The sequence below is a fragment of the Strigops habroptila genome, chromosome 1 (assembly GCF_004027225.2).
Source record: "Strigops habroptila isolate Jane chromosome 1, bStrHab1.2.pri, whole genome shotgun sequence".
Taxonomy (NCBI): Eukaryota; Metazoa; Chordata; class Aves; order Psittaciformes; family Psittacidae; genus Strigops; species Strigops habroptila.
This window is the reverse complement of record NC_044277.2, coordinates 88,891,952-88,904,292: the sequence shown is the minus strand read 5'-3', so window position 1 is coordinate 88,904,292 and position 12,341 is coordinate 88,891,952.

The window sequence follows — 12,341 nt, the reverse complement described above, 5'->3', positions numbered from 1 at the left end:
ACCCAATATAATCGTTTTATACTGGGCGATGTATAAAGCAGTCTTATGCTTGAACATTATAAGGTCATAATAAATAATGTTTTAAATACATAATTAGCTACTTTATGCTAGGAGAGCGCATTTTGAGTATCCTGCTGCTGCATTAGCAAGCCACCAGAAAACAGAAATGAAATGACCTTGCATGGATTTCTTTATTACTGTTATTTCTAAGGAAGGATTTTACAGGCGATAATGGAAATCAGACTAGCTTCGGTTCAGCCTCTTCTGCTGTGACCAATATGCAGTTACTAAAACGTGCTAATTACTTTAGCGTTCTTTGGATGCGTTTTTAACGTTGTGATCAAGGCAGAGCGGTGAAATTCTAGGTCATGCTTTTATACACCAAACAAAAATCTGCTGCTATTTTCCACCCACCCCCCCAGATTGGCTGCAAGGAGGGTGAGCGGTGGCTGAATGTTAGACCGTCACTGCCACACTAAGCTAATTCCTACATGTGAACCAAAATACAGCTCGGTGCTCTTTCACTGTGAACAAGGACAGCCCTCCACTTTGTACCGTAATTTACCCCACCCTCCAAAAATCAAATATTAATATAATTTGAGATTTAACTGGTGGAACAGTCATCAGGACAGCAATGCCCCGCAGCTGAAATAATATTTAAAATAGAAGGGATTTGACATTTGAGAAGTCAGTGGCTTGAAATACCCAGTTGTACTTAGCTAATTCAGTCCTTAACCTCTGGTTTCAAATAAATCAATTACAGTCGATTCCACTTCAGTTCAGAAGTGCACAAGGTTTTTAGTTAATTGAATACATTTTATTCACTTGCTAGGAGTATTCATTTATCCAAACCCTTACATTTAAAGGTGATTTCTTTATTGTCCATGATAAATTCGACTGCGTAATCAGATCAGCTCCTTGTTTGTTTACTCGTCTTCTGCCTCACATTTAAATTCCAGAATGTGCACTTCCCTTTCCCTCCTCGGTATGTGCCTGTCTCAGCCCAGACCAGATTCCCAGAGCGTCAGCTCTGGTGTTAGCAAAGTGTAGCTAAAATAACAAGCGCCCTTCCAATGGGAAGCAATGCGAAGCCCATCTCAGCTAGTGAGGGGAGAGTGATTTAAACCAGCTTGATAATGCAAAGCGCAGGGTCATGAGTGTAAAAAATGAACAGTGCCTCTGATTCTGTCCCATGCACCTTTTCCAAATGTTCCTGCTCCCTGTCCTGCACGTGGCGGGAGCTGCTAGCTCTTAGAATGGATTTGGAGCTGGTTCGGTGTTGGCAGGAGAAGATTTTTCTTGTGTACTGGGCAGTGAAGTTGTGTCACTGGTCCACTTTGAATGGATATTGATATACGCTGTACTTTGTGTGTGTTGTTTGCTGAATCCTGCTGGCGTTGGTTTGCTGTTTTGGAAAGGAAAGGGGTTAATTAGCGTCATTATCAATCACTAATGCTTGTCTAACGTGTCCAAAGAATAATCAAGTTAGGGGACTGCATGAAGCTAACATCTGCTTCATTCCAGCTAAAGATTTTTCCCTATATCGTTCAATTATTGGAACTCCACACCGGTTTCAGGCTTTGTCAGGGCCATAAAGCAGGGTCAGATCGTTAGAAATCTAGAATGGAGGGGAAAGTGCAATATAAATAACAAATGGCTTCATTATTTGAGTTACAGGTGCAAGAATGGCCATGAAAATGAGCAGGGATTACTAGAATGTGTTCCTTCTTTTTATCTCCAGTATGGAGGAAACAAGAAATCATCCAAGCCCAGTTCTTAAATAATTTCTTCTGCATAGGTTTCAGCCTCTCTATTTGCAATATTTAGTTCAGTAACTCCAAACTGACCAAAATAAGTAGTTTAAAGTAAGCAATTGCAAACAGAGGAAAAGTAAAAGTCTTTCATGACCCATTACTAATGCAGCCTTACTGGCTTCAGAATAGCAAAATATCCTTGTTTCTCTTGTAGTTGAAGTTTCAAGGCTTTCTTGGGTGGCTGAAATAGCTGATATTTCAAGCACAGTAAATAGAAATATAGCTTGTGGTGGTGATAAAGGTTTGTGTCCTTGAACTGTTACTGGTGCCTGGTGCTGTACATATAAAAGGTGACAGATCTGTGGTCTTTTACTCCCTCTTACAACCACTGTAGTCATGTCTCTCTAATGCTGAGTTCAGCTTTGGTAGCCCAAAGGTCCAAAATTTCTTATCTAACCAACAGAGTGGTTAGAGTACTGTCACCGAGTGAACACAGTGTGGAAATCAGACCAAGACTAACGAGAGCTTTCTAGTAGGGTAGAAGGCAGCCGTTGATTCCTGGAGGTACTTGTCTTCTAGGCCCTGATTCTGCAAGGCAAGTGCCAGCACCCAAGGACTGTGGTTTTCTCATGCAAGTATGAGTCCCTCCCTCTCAAAACCAGGGCCCGGAGGTTACTCCAAGCTCCGTGGCTGTCCTTTTCATAGTCACAGAGCTCGTTTGCGCAGACATCTTCAAAGCAGGGTAAGGAGGAAAAGCACAGCCTAGATGAGGAAGAAATAATTTTCTGTTTGGAGCAAGAAGGTGGAGGACTGCTGGTGGTGACGTGTGAGCCATTTCACCATGTTGTTCCTTGAGTGTGCTGCATACACTAGTTTCTATAAGGCAGTGTCTACAGGAAGACCTTCCATGTCCAGAGATGCTCTCAAGCCCCATTGCTGTTGCTTGTGGTATAGTTAATTCCCTTTGTAATACTCTATTGAAAGCAGATGCAGGGGCTCTGAATAGAGAGTTGTTTTCTAGCAGGAGTGTGGGCTGTGCTGTTACACTCGCAGGCTGAGAGATGTATGTTGCTTCTACACAATGTTTTTGGTTATGTTCTTACCCGCTCGTTCATCCCATAAAACTTTCTGCCTTAGCACTGCTTCAGGCACAGCCCCCTCCTCTGTGTATGATCCACCCTGATCCCCAAAGCTGAGGATAAAGAAGTGGAGGTGTGAAATATTTGGGGCACGTTTCTGATTGTAGAGCAGAGCATTTTTTGCAGCTCCCAGGAGAAAGGGAGCTGTGTTCTCTTTCCTTCTCTCTCTCACTCCCTCCCTCCCTTTTAAGCCTGCTGGTAGGCTTTCCTCTCTCCAGCACATCCTCCTTGCCCTCGCCTTGCTAATGGGTGCTGCTCCCTGTGCTTGTCCTGTCTCTCGTCTGGTGCTGTGGCCATTCCTCTCCTGTGATGGAGGTTATCTCTCTGCCCTGCAAGCAGGGCAGGTTGGATGATAGCTAGGGAGATGCCCCATGCTGCAGCACATGTGCACCCAGGCAAGGAAGGGCAGTGCTGGGGGGATGGCAGGGTCTGTGCCTGGCTTCAGCACTCCTTTCCTCATTAGGCCTAATGAGCTACACTGTAATAGTGCTAAAAAGGTGCTCCTGCCATCCCTGCCCATGTTTTGGAGCCTGTGGCTCTTAGTATGGGTATAGATGACCCAGGCCAGAAGCTAATGGGTGCCCCCTTGCCACAGGGCCTGAATGCAGGCTGCTCCTTGGGGTGTAGGTGTTTGGGGTGGGGATGGGCTTCTCCCCATCCCTGCACCCTTGTGAGAGCTTGTGTCTATCCTGCTGGAAAAGGTGGGGTTTTGCAGAGAGCTGGAGAAAGGGAGCGAAAGCAGGATGGTGGATATGCCTTAGAAAAAAAATCAGGTGGAAAGAGAGCAATTGAGGTTTTTGCTTTGTGTCTCAGGAGAGCCTGGACAGGCCCCTAGTAGGGGAGATGGAGATCACCCTGTCTGTCACTGCAGCTGCTTTTGGAAAGTTTCTGGGGAAGGGTTGGGGAAGCTGGAGCCTCCAGCAGAACTGGCTGCTGCTACAGCCCTCTTGGAGGCTGGCTGTTTATTTGTTCGCATTGTCATACCCGGGGAGGTTTTTCACCTAGGGCGCCTCTTTCTCCCTGCCTATCCGCGTGTCGGTGTGTAGAGCTGTGCGTGCGTGTGTCTGTACACAGAGGTGTGCGTGCGTCTATCTTTATGGGTGTTTGTGTGCATGTGCGTACTATCTATTTATCTTTATGGGTGTGTGTATTTCTCTCTTCATCCCTGAGACTTTTGGAGAGGCCGGGAGAAGAGGGGGTGGGGTGGGCTGTCTCCCGGATAGTTGATATTCCAGGTTCAGCCTCTTTCTCTGCTCTCATTCTCTAAACCCAGCCAGGGGGAGTGTCGCCCCAGGCCGAACATATGCTTCTTTCCATTGCACTAATCCACCTTCAGCGTGGAGGAATAATTGCTCGAGTGTCCATGGCTTCTCGGTGCTTTGTCCCTCGCTGGCTCCCATCAGCTTGGCACACGCCATTTCAATCAAACCCTGTCTCCTTTTATCACGTCCCCGCTCCGGCGAGAGGAGGGAGGAGAGGACCGGGCTCCCCGCAGCCTCGGTGGGGCCGAGCCCCCTGTGCCCCCGCCGGGAACAAAAGGGGCCACCGAGCAGCAGCACCGGGCTGAGTTTGCTCTGACTGCAAAGGCGTTTGAGTGTGGTGGTGGTGTTGATGCTGGAAAAAGGAAAAAAGGAAAAAAATAAAAGCCACCCGCCGAGTAGTTGAGCTCTTTTCCCTGGTGCGCGGAAGAAGGACAGCTCCGATAGCCAGCTCGGCCAGCCCAGCCGTGCCGTCGGGGCAGGGAGAGGGGCTGGGGGCTGTGTGCGTGAAACCTCCACCTCTCGGTAGCTGTGTTGCTGATGACAGGGCAAGGGCTGGGAATTAGCGGTTGGAAAACGCCCGCGACTCTCCGTGGCCTGGGGAAAGGGGTTTTGAAGGAATCTGCCCTCACTCCGGCTCCCCCTAGCAGCGCCGGGACAGAGCCGCTGGGCACGGGCGACGGGCAGGGGTGCTCCTGCCCCTCGTCCCGGCCGGCTCCGAGGCCCCCGAAGGGGCGGCTTCGGGCTGCGGCTCTGCCCGGCGGCACGGACGGGCTCCCTCTCTTATTTGTTCGCTCGTTTATTTTTCCTCCCTTCGCCTTCAGGCAAGGGGGTCGTGGATGTTGTGAAGGGGGTTAAAAATTGCTCCTTGGAGCCCCGAGCTGAGGGAGTGAAGGGAGAGGAAAGCAGGATGGTTAACCGACGATGATTTAATATTGGGGGGGTGGGGAGAGATAAAGATGTGCGGATGTTTACATCCTTGTGGGACTGTTCAGCTCTTTCTCACCTCTTGTTTTGGCGCAGCTGCCTGGGACGGCTGGTGGAGGGCATGATGGGAGGCAGCCCCCACCCCGGGCCAGCTCCGCCGCCGTTCCCGGGGGAGTCCGTTGCCTTTCCTGGGGCGAGGATTGCCCGCCAACCTCCCTGCCTTGCTGTGCTGGGGCTACAGGGGATGGGGATCCTGCCTCCCCCATCAGCCCTATGGGGTCGCCGCAGGTTGGAGACCGAGGCTTTCTCAGGCGAGCGGGGTGCTAGACAGGGCCGGGGTGCCCCCTCTTCACTCCCGCCGCCCCTCCACCCTCCTGGCTGCGGGGCTGCGAGGAGCTTTTCAGGGACACACGGGGGAGAGGCGCCCGGCGTTTTCTCCTCGCAACGTTTGCTCCGTGGGTCCCTGTTTTACTAAATCGTGGGTCTTTCCTGCTGCTGAGAAAAATCGCCTTAAAAAAAGAAAAAAAAAAAAAGTAAGAAAAAAAAAATCCTCTTTCCGCTAGGTTTGGATTTAACCGCAACATCCACAGAAACTGCCTTATGAAAACCAGACTTTTCTATGAAAAGACTCTCTGGCAGCAATTAGTCTGGCTTTCTTTAACAAAATTCTTTGTAATGTCATTCAGCGGGGAAAAAAAAAAACCCAACCAAAAAACCCAGGATAATTTTGATTACCAAAAAGAAAAAAGTAAAGTAAAATAATTAAAAATCAGCATAATCGGGTTTGCCCTGAACAACAATAATAATAAAAGAAGTTTAATTTCCCATTGATCGGAAAAACTCGCTGAAATCTTGCGAGGGTGGGCTTTCACGGGAAACGGGCTCGTTCAGTTCCTGCTTTATGGGCGTCAAAGACATTAATGCACACACTCGTTACCGACTTACTGTAGGGGCTTTGCCCCAGCCTCACCTGGGCTGGGGAGCGGCAGGCAGGCAGGAGTGCCGCTGCCTGCAGTGCGAGGCTCGTGTCGGGCCCCCCCACAGCTGCGCCCGCCCCCCGGCAGGCAGCGCTCGGCTGAAAATCGCGCGGCTGCTCGGCGCATAGGGAGAAGCGCTTCCTTATCCCCACTCCCCGCCACGGGAGTTGCTTGTCCCCGCTGGGTCCCGGCCCCCCCACGGCAGCGGTGCCCACTCCGCCTCCTTGGGGGCCCCCGGCTTGCTCCCTGCTTGTCACCCCCTGCCCACTGGAGGAGGATGAGAAAGGGGAGGGGAGGAATCTCCCCCCAGGAGGCGGGGTAGGGTGGGGGGAGCTGCCTACCTGGGAGCCTGTCGCGGATGCTCGGGCAAAGCCAGTCCCTCCACCTCATGGCAGGTTTTTGCTACTTCCCCCCCCTCCCTCCGTCTCTCTCTCCGTCTGTGTTCTGGTGAAAGGTTGCATGTTCCAGCCCAGAGATTCAAACGTTAAATTACTAAAGCGGAATAGGAAAGGGGGGGGGAGAGAAGGAAAGGGGGGGGGAAAAAAAGGAGGAAGAAAAAAGGCGTGTTTGTATTTCAGATCTTTTAAAAATTAAAAGGTCGGCTTTAATTAGGTTAAATACAAGTACTATCGGCCCAGAAACACAGACAGGCTCGTTACAAGCCTAATTGCAAAGGGGAAAAAGAAAAAAAAAGGGAGAAAAAGTGCGTTGGGAGCGAGAAGAGCTTCACTCTTTCGGCACGACACACTTCCCATAGTGCATGTGCGGGGTTGCGCGCACCCCTACGCGGGGCGGCCCGGGCAGGCTGCGCAGTGTACATCTCACCCCCTCCTGCCCCGGCCTCCGTCCTTTTGGGGTACGATTTATATTTCCCCGCGGTGCTTGCCCGGACTGGGGAGACTGCTTTTGGGGCTGAGCAAGGTGTGGGCTGGCTGTCTTTGAAGCTGCTGTGAACTTGCCGTGGAACTTGGTGCCGCTCGAACCTCTAAAATATCTCTTCTCCCCAGCTGGTCCTGCTCTCTTAACCCCTTGGCAACACAACTTGGGGGAGGGAGCGGGGAGGAAGGGGGAACCATTTGCCCTGAATCACAAATTTTCATGGCTTGGAAAGAAAAAGGTAACCCTCGTGTCTAGCTCAATTAATAAACATGGTGATTTCACACCCAAAAGCAGGACATTATTTCACGGGAGCGCTATCGGCTCCATCACAAAGGGTCACAGCGCAGCTGTGGCGAGCCCGGGGTTATTATGCAGCCTGATGATAGGATCCCGCTTGCCATCCCGGCTCCTTCCTCGGGGCGACCAATAGCCCCCGGCAGGGCTTGTGCCACCTCATGATAAAGGACTTACCCGACGTGTGAGGAAATGGAGCAGCTTTCAGATGAGAGGTAATCAGCTTGCAGCCGCAGCCCCAGACCCTCGCTTCTCCCCCTCCCCAGCCCGGCTCCTGCCTTTCCCCCTGCGCTCACCCTAAACAAAATCTATTTATATATTTATTTATCTATCTATTTATTTATTTGACTGTCCCCTGCTCTGTCCCCCGCGGGGAGCAGAAGGGGGATTCCCCCCTCACCCGCGGCCACCCCTTACAGCTGCCTGTGTCAGAGGGAGCTTCCTCCCCGCACGGAGGGACAGTTGTGGCTGACAGATTTCTGGTGTCAGGAATTGGGTCCAGAAGCTGTGAGGCAACATATTAACTGCGATCCCATAATCTCTTAATCACATTACATTTTAAGTGAGCATGTGTAATTTCACCCATCAATGATTTATTTAAGCAAGGGAGCACAATTGCTTGTCTCCCACACAAGCGCTGGCCGGGGGAGCATTGTTTGGCAGAAACAAAATCCGCGGCTTCAGGGACTATCTGTCTCTCCGCGCTGAGGAACCCCAGACCCACGCTCCTGAGGACAGGAGTTACCGCGGCTGATCCTCCTCCGACCCAGGCAAGACGAGAGCGAGAACTCTTCCCACCCTTTCCACCCCCTTTCCGAAGACAGCCCGCCAGCAGTATCTGGCGCTGGGGCGGTGGGAAGCGCCGCCAGCTGCCCCCGGTCCCCCTTGGCTCCGAGGGGAGGTTTGCTGGCGTGCGGGGGACTTGACCCTTCTGCACCGGTTTGGCTAAAGCAGGTATAATTTATGGGGAGAGCTGGTCTTATAAGGTTTCACACTTCCCGGATCCTACATTAAAAAAGAGGGGAAGGCGAGTATAGCCACCTCTCCTGGGCGTTCTACTCCTCCGACTCTAGCCAGGATATCTCCGGCGCTGCGAGAGCCACCCCATATATTCCCCCCTCCGCCGGGCCGACCCTTTCAAGTTGCTCCGAGAAGAGCAACGCGACGTTTCGGCGGGGGGTCAGCATCCTCCATCCTCCCTGCTCCTCGGCCCGGGAGCCAAACTTGCCGCCGAGCGGCCGGTGCCCCGGGTGGGAACCCGATTTCCTGGCTGCTGGACGGCATCCCCCCCCATCCCCGCCGCCTCCTGCCTGGGGACCATGGCTCCCTCCATGTGGCCATGGCAAGGGGAGGGGGGTGCGCAGGGGACCCCCCGCTCCGGGCCGCCCGGTCCCGCCGTTCAGCCCGGCCTCAGCTCAAGAGCTTTACTGTTATTATCGGTATTACGGGTATTATTCCCGTTAACCCTTCGCAGGTTGCTCCGTGCGGAGCCGCCGGGCCCGTCCGAGGTGGGAAACCCACCCGGGGCACGCGTGGGGCTGCCTGGGAGCCGGTGTCGTCCCCCAGCAAGGGCCGGGCTCTCCTGAAGGTTTTGTTCTACACATGCTGGTATTTTTATTAAATCGTCGATGCAAGAAGGTGCCTGGGAGAGAAAATCTTTGGCTGAAGACAGAGAAAGGGACCTCCTCCCCTTTCATTAGCTTTAGGGTATTTTTCCCCCTCTTTTTATTTTCTGGAGCTGCCTTAGTCAGGCATTTGGCAGATTTAACGTTGCAAAGGAAACAAAGAGGGGAAAAAAAAGTAATTACATTTTTGGAAAACGAACAATAATTACACGATACAATCGGTATAACAGTAAGCGAAACACAGCAGCGGGAGTTAGAAACAATATTCTAGCCATGGAGATGGGCTCCGCCGCTGACTCAGCGCTTTTGAAGACTCCAAATTATCCTTACATCGGATTTCTGCAGCGTAGTTCCGCTGCAGTCTATTGGCTTTTAAATTAAAACATATTTCGCTGATTAGGCGCGTATTAACGCCTAAAAAAAAAGAAAAAAAATTAGAAAGAAAAAGGAAAAATAAGCTAGAAAAAGAAGGAAGCGGGTTTCCCAACGTAAAAATAATCCCGGTGGACGAGGAATATTTCGTGAAGGAGCAGCCCCGCTCCCCGGTTCGGCTGCCCCCGGCGGGGTGGGAAAGGGGCGGGAGCGGCCCCCACGCATCCGAATTGCCGCAGCACCTGTCACCTGGAGGAGCTGGGACTTCACATGCCTCGCGGCTGGGGCTTCACGTTTGGGAGCATTATTCCATCACTGAACCGTGTTGACATAAACACACCACCCCGTACCCCCGACCTCCTACCCCCCCTTCCCGGTTTGCCCGACGTTCACACGAATATTTAGGATGATCTCTAGGGTGGCAAAAAAGTTGTGTGTATATATATATATTATTTTTTTTCTAATTAACTACTTTCCCCCCATCTTTTTTTTATAATTGGCTCAATTTTATTTTAATCGAGAGCCCTTAGGATTAGTTGTAATGATAGGAATGGTTAAGGTGGGAAGAGCTCAAGGCTGGAAAATGCTCTCTCCCTGGGAGAAAATAAGAGACTATCAGACATCCCAAAGAAACAACCATGCAGAGCGTAGGTCTTATGTAACTGGAAAGAAATCATTGGGCTGATGGTGTCATGTGAGGTGTATGTGAAATTTATGGTTTGCTCAATCAAACCTCTGTTCTGCTTCCCATTAACTGCCAAATCAAAAAGAAAAAGGGGGAAAAGAAGAAAAGGACAAAAAAGGATGAGACCAGAAAGAATTAAAAAAAAAAAAAAATATACTTTGATTGCCCCAAAATGCTGATTCCCACCGCTGAACCATGTGTATCTCAGAGAAAAGTTTTGGGTGTGCCACCACTCAGCCCTGGCTCTGCTGTTGGGACTCCTGAATTCCCACAGAACAGGCGCAGGAGGGACCACGACCACAACAACGGCAGCAAATACGAGGCTCCTCATCGCCTGCTCCTTTGAAAACAACCCCACTCTATTTTTTGTCAGGCAACCCCAGACAGAAGTGGCAACTAAAGCTTTAAAGCCTTTGGAAATTCCTTTCTGATTTAAGAGAGCCAGGGGGCTTTCGTTCTCTCCCTGCCGTTGGTTGTGAGGAAGGGCAACAAAAGAGGTAAAATGCCTTCTCCAGCTAACTGGCTCAGCGTTTCATATGCATCAAAGGGAAAGCAAGAGCTAATCCGAAAATGACCACTTTAATGTACGCAAACCCATGGCTACAGCAGCAGAACCGAGGGGGATTTTGAACTCTCTACCACAACAAAACCCTACACTTAATGTCATAATAACAGATATTAAACAAAGGGGAATGAAAGGATCTCACGCTGGTTTTTCTGCATTCTTGAGTCTAATTAAAAATATACAGAAAGAAGACATAGTTTGGGTCAAAATGGCATGAGAGCTGCCTTGTGCCAGTGAAGGGGCTGCAATTATCAGCTTAGAGGCCAGATTTGAGAGGTCTTCTACACTCTTCAGCTGCAGGGGATCTGAAAGCTGGCGCAGGGGTGAGGGTGGGATGGATGTGCGCCTGGCCGGAGCTGGGAGGAGGGGGCTGAGGGGCCTTGTCCTCTTCTCTCCCCTTCCTCCAGACAGCGAAGGAGGACTAAAACAAATACAGCAGAGCCCTGCAAGTCTTCTTTTTCTTTTTCTTTATACTTTTTTTTTTTTTTTTTTTTTTTGGAGGGCGCTTGGACAGCCTTTCCATTCAAATGGGGCTGGGATGTTTACTTAGTGTCAAGTTGTGACTGGGCTTCTGCCTTTGGGGCTGGCGCTGCTGCTGGTTGGGAGGGGAAACCTGGCGTGCCCAGAGCAACAAGTGCCCTGCATGACAATAATTCCCTGGGCAGAAAATACTTCACACAGAAGGGACCTTCTCCAAAACTGGAGGCCAGAAGCTGGAGCCAGACAAATTCAAATGCAAGATAAGGCACATGCAAGCCATAAACCACTTGAATAAGCTGCTGAGGGCAGTAGTGGTCCCCTTCCTTGCTGTATTTTGGCAGAGGCATAGATATCCGTACAGAAGATGTGACTGGGTCTAATCCAAGTGATGGGGCTTAATATAGAGTTAATGTGGTAAAATACGACAGTTTGGGGTATGAGTGTGGTCAGATGAAGCCCTTGCAGCCATGACTGATGAAGGACTTCAAGACTCTGATTTGGGTCCTTAAATATCCATAGTGGTGTTTTGCTGGTATTGGTGTTTGGCTGGTGTAACTTATGTTTAACAGTAGGCAAACTGCCTTTTCTTTGGCTTGTATGGAAGACAGGCTCTTTCAATGCTTGTTTATTTTATTTCTAGAGGAGCAAGATTTGGCCACATGTCAAGAAGATGGGTCTTCTGTGAAGAGTCACCAGCATCGCTGCTCTCCACAGACCCTTTTCTCTCTGCAGGAGACTTTCTCAGTGCCTGCCAGCATCGTGGACTGTACCCAAGGTATTCCCATCCACCAGTGTGGCAAGTGATGGGAAGGGGTTCCTTCAGCCAAAACAGTTGAGGAGACCTATGAATGGTACTCCCACCCCAGAGAAAGGTTGTAATTGTGGTGGAAGTCAAACCAGAGAGAGAAGGGAGCAGTGCTTCTCTCATACCATGGCAATCACAGGGAGCAAAGTACACCTGAACACAATGTCCTGTTTATCTCCCTTCAACTGCTCTGAGTTGAGGCAACTCAGAGTGCCTCAAGGTGTTGAATATACGCTTCAGTGCATAAAGACATAGCAGAGAGTACTTTCCACTCTTGCTACCAGCAGGATGGCTTGATGGATGCTTCTTTCTTAGGTCCTGTCTGAGCTTTGTCTTCTGAGGCTTCAGAGTCCAGGCCACCCTGGCCTTAGAGTTTGTCTTGCAGGGAGAAGGGTCTTTCCAGCTTGCCTGGTGAGACCTTCCTGACTGGAGGGCCTTTTGTGAGAGGTCCAGGAAACCTTCCCCCATAATTGTAGGGTGCTCAGCTCAGGGCTGTATGTACAGTGCAATTATCATTTACCAACACGATGACTCCTACTAACCCCGCAGCACAGCTGCCTCACTGGTGCTAAAGGTTAGG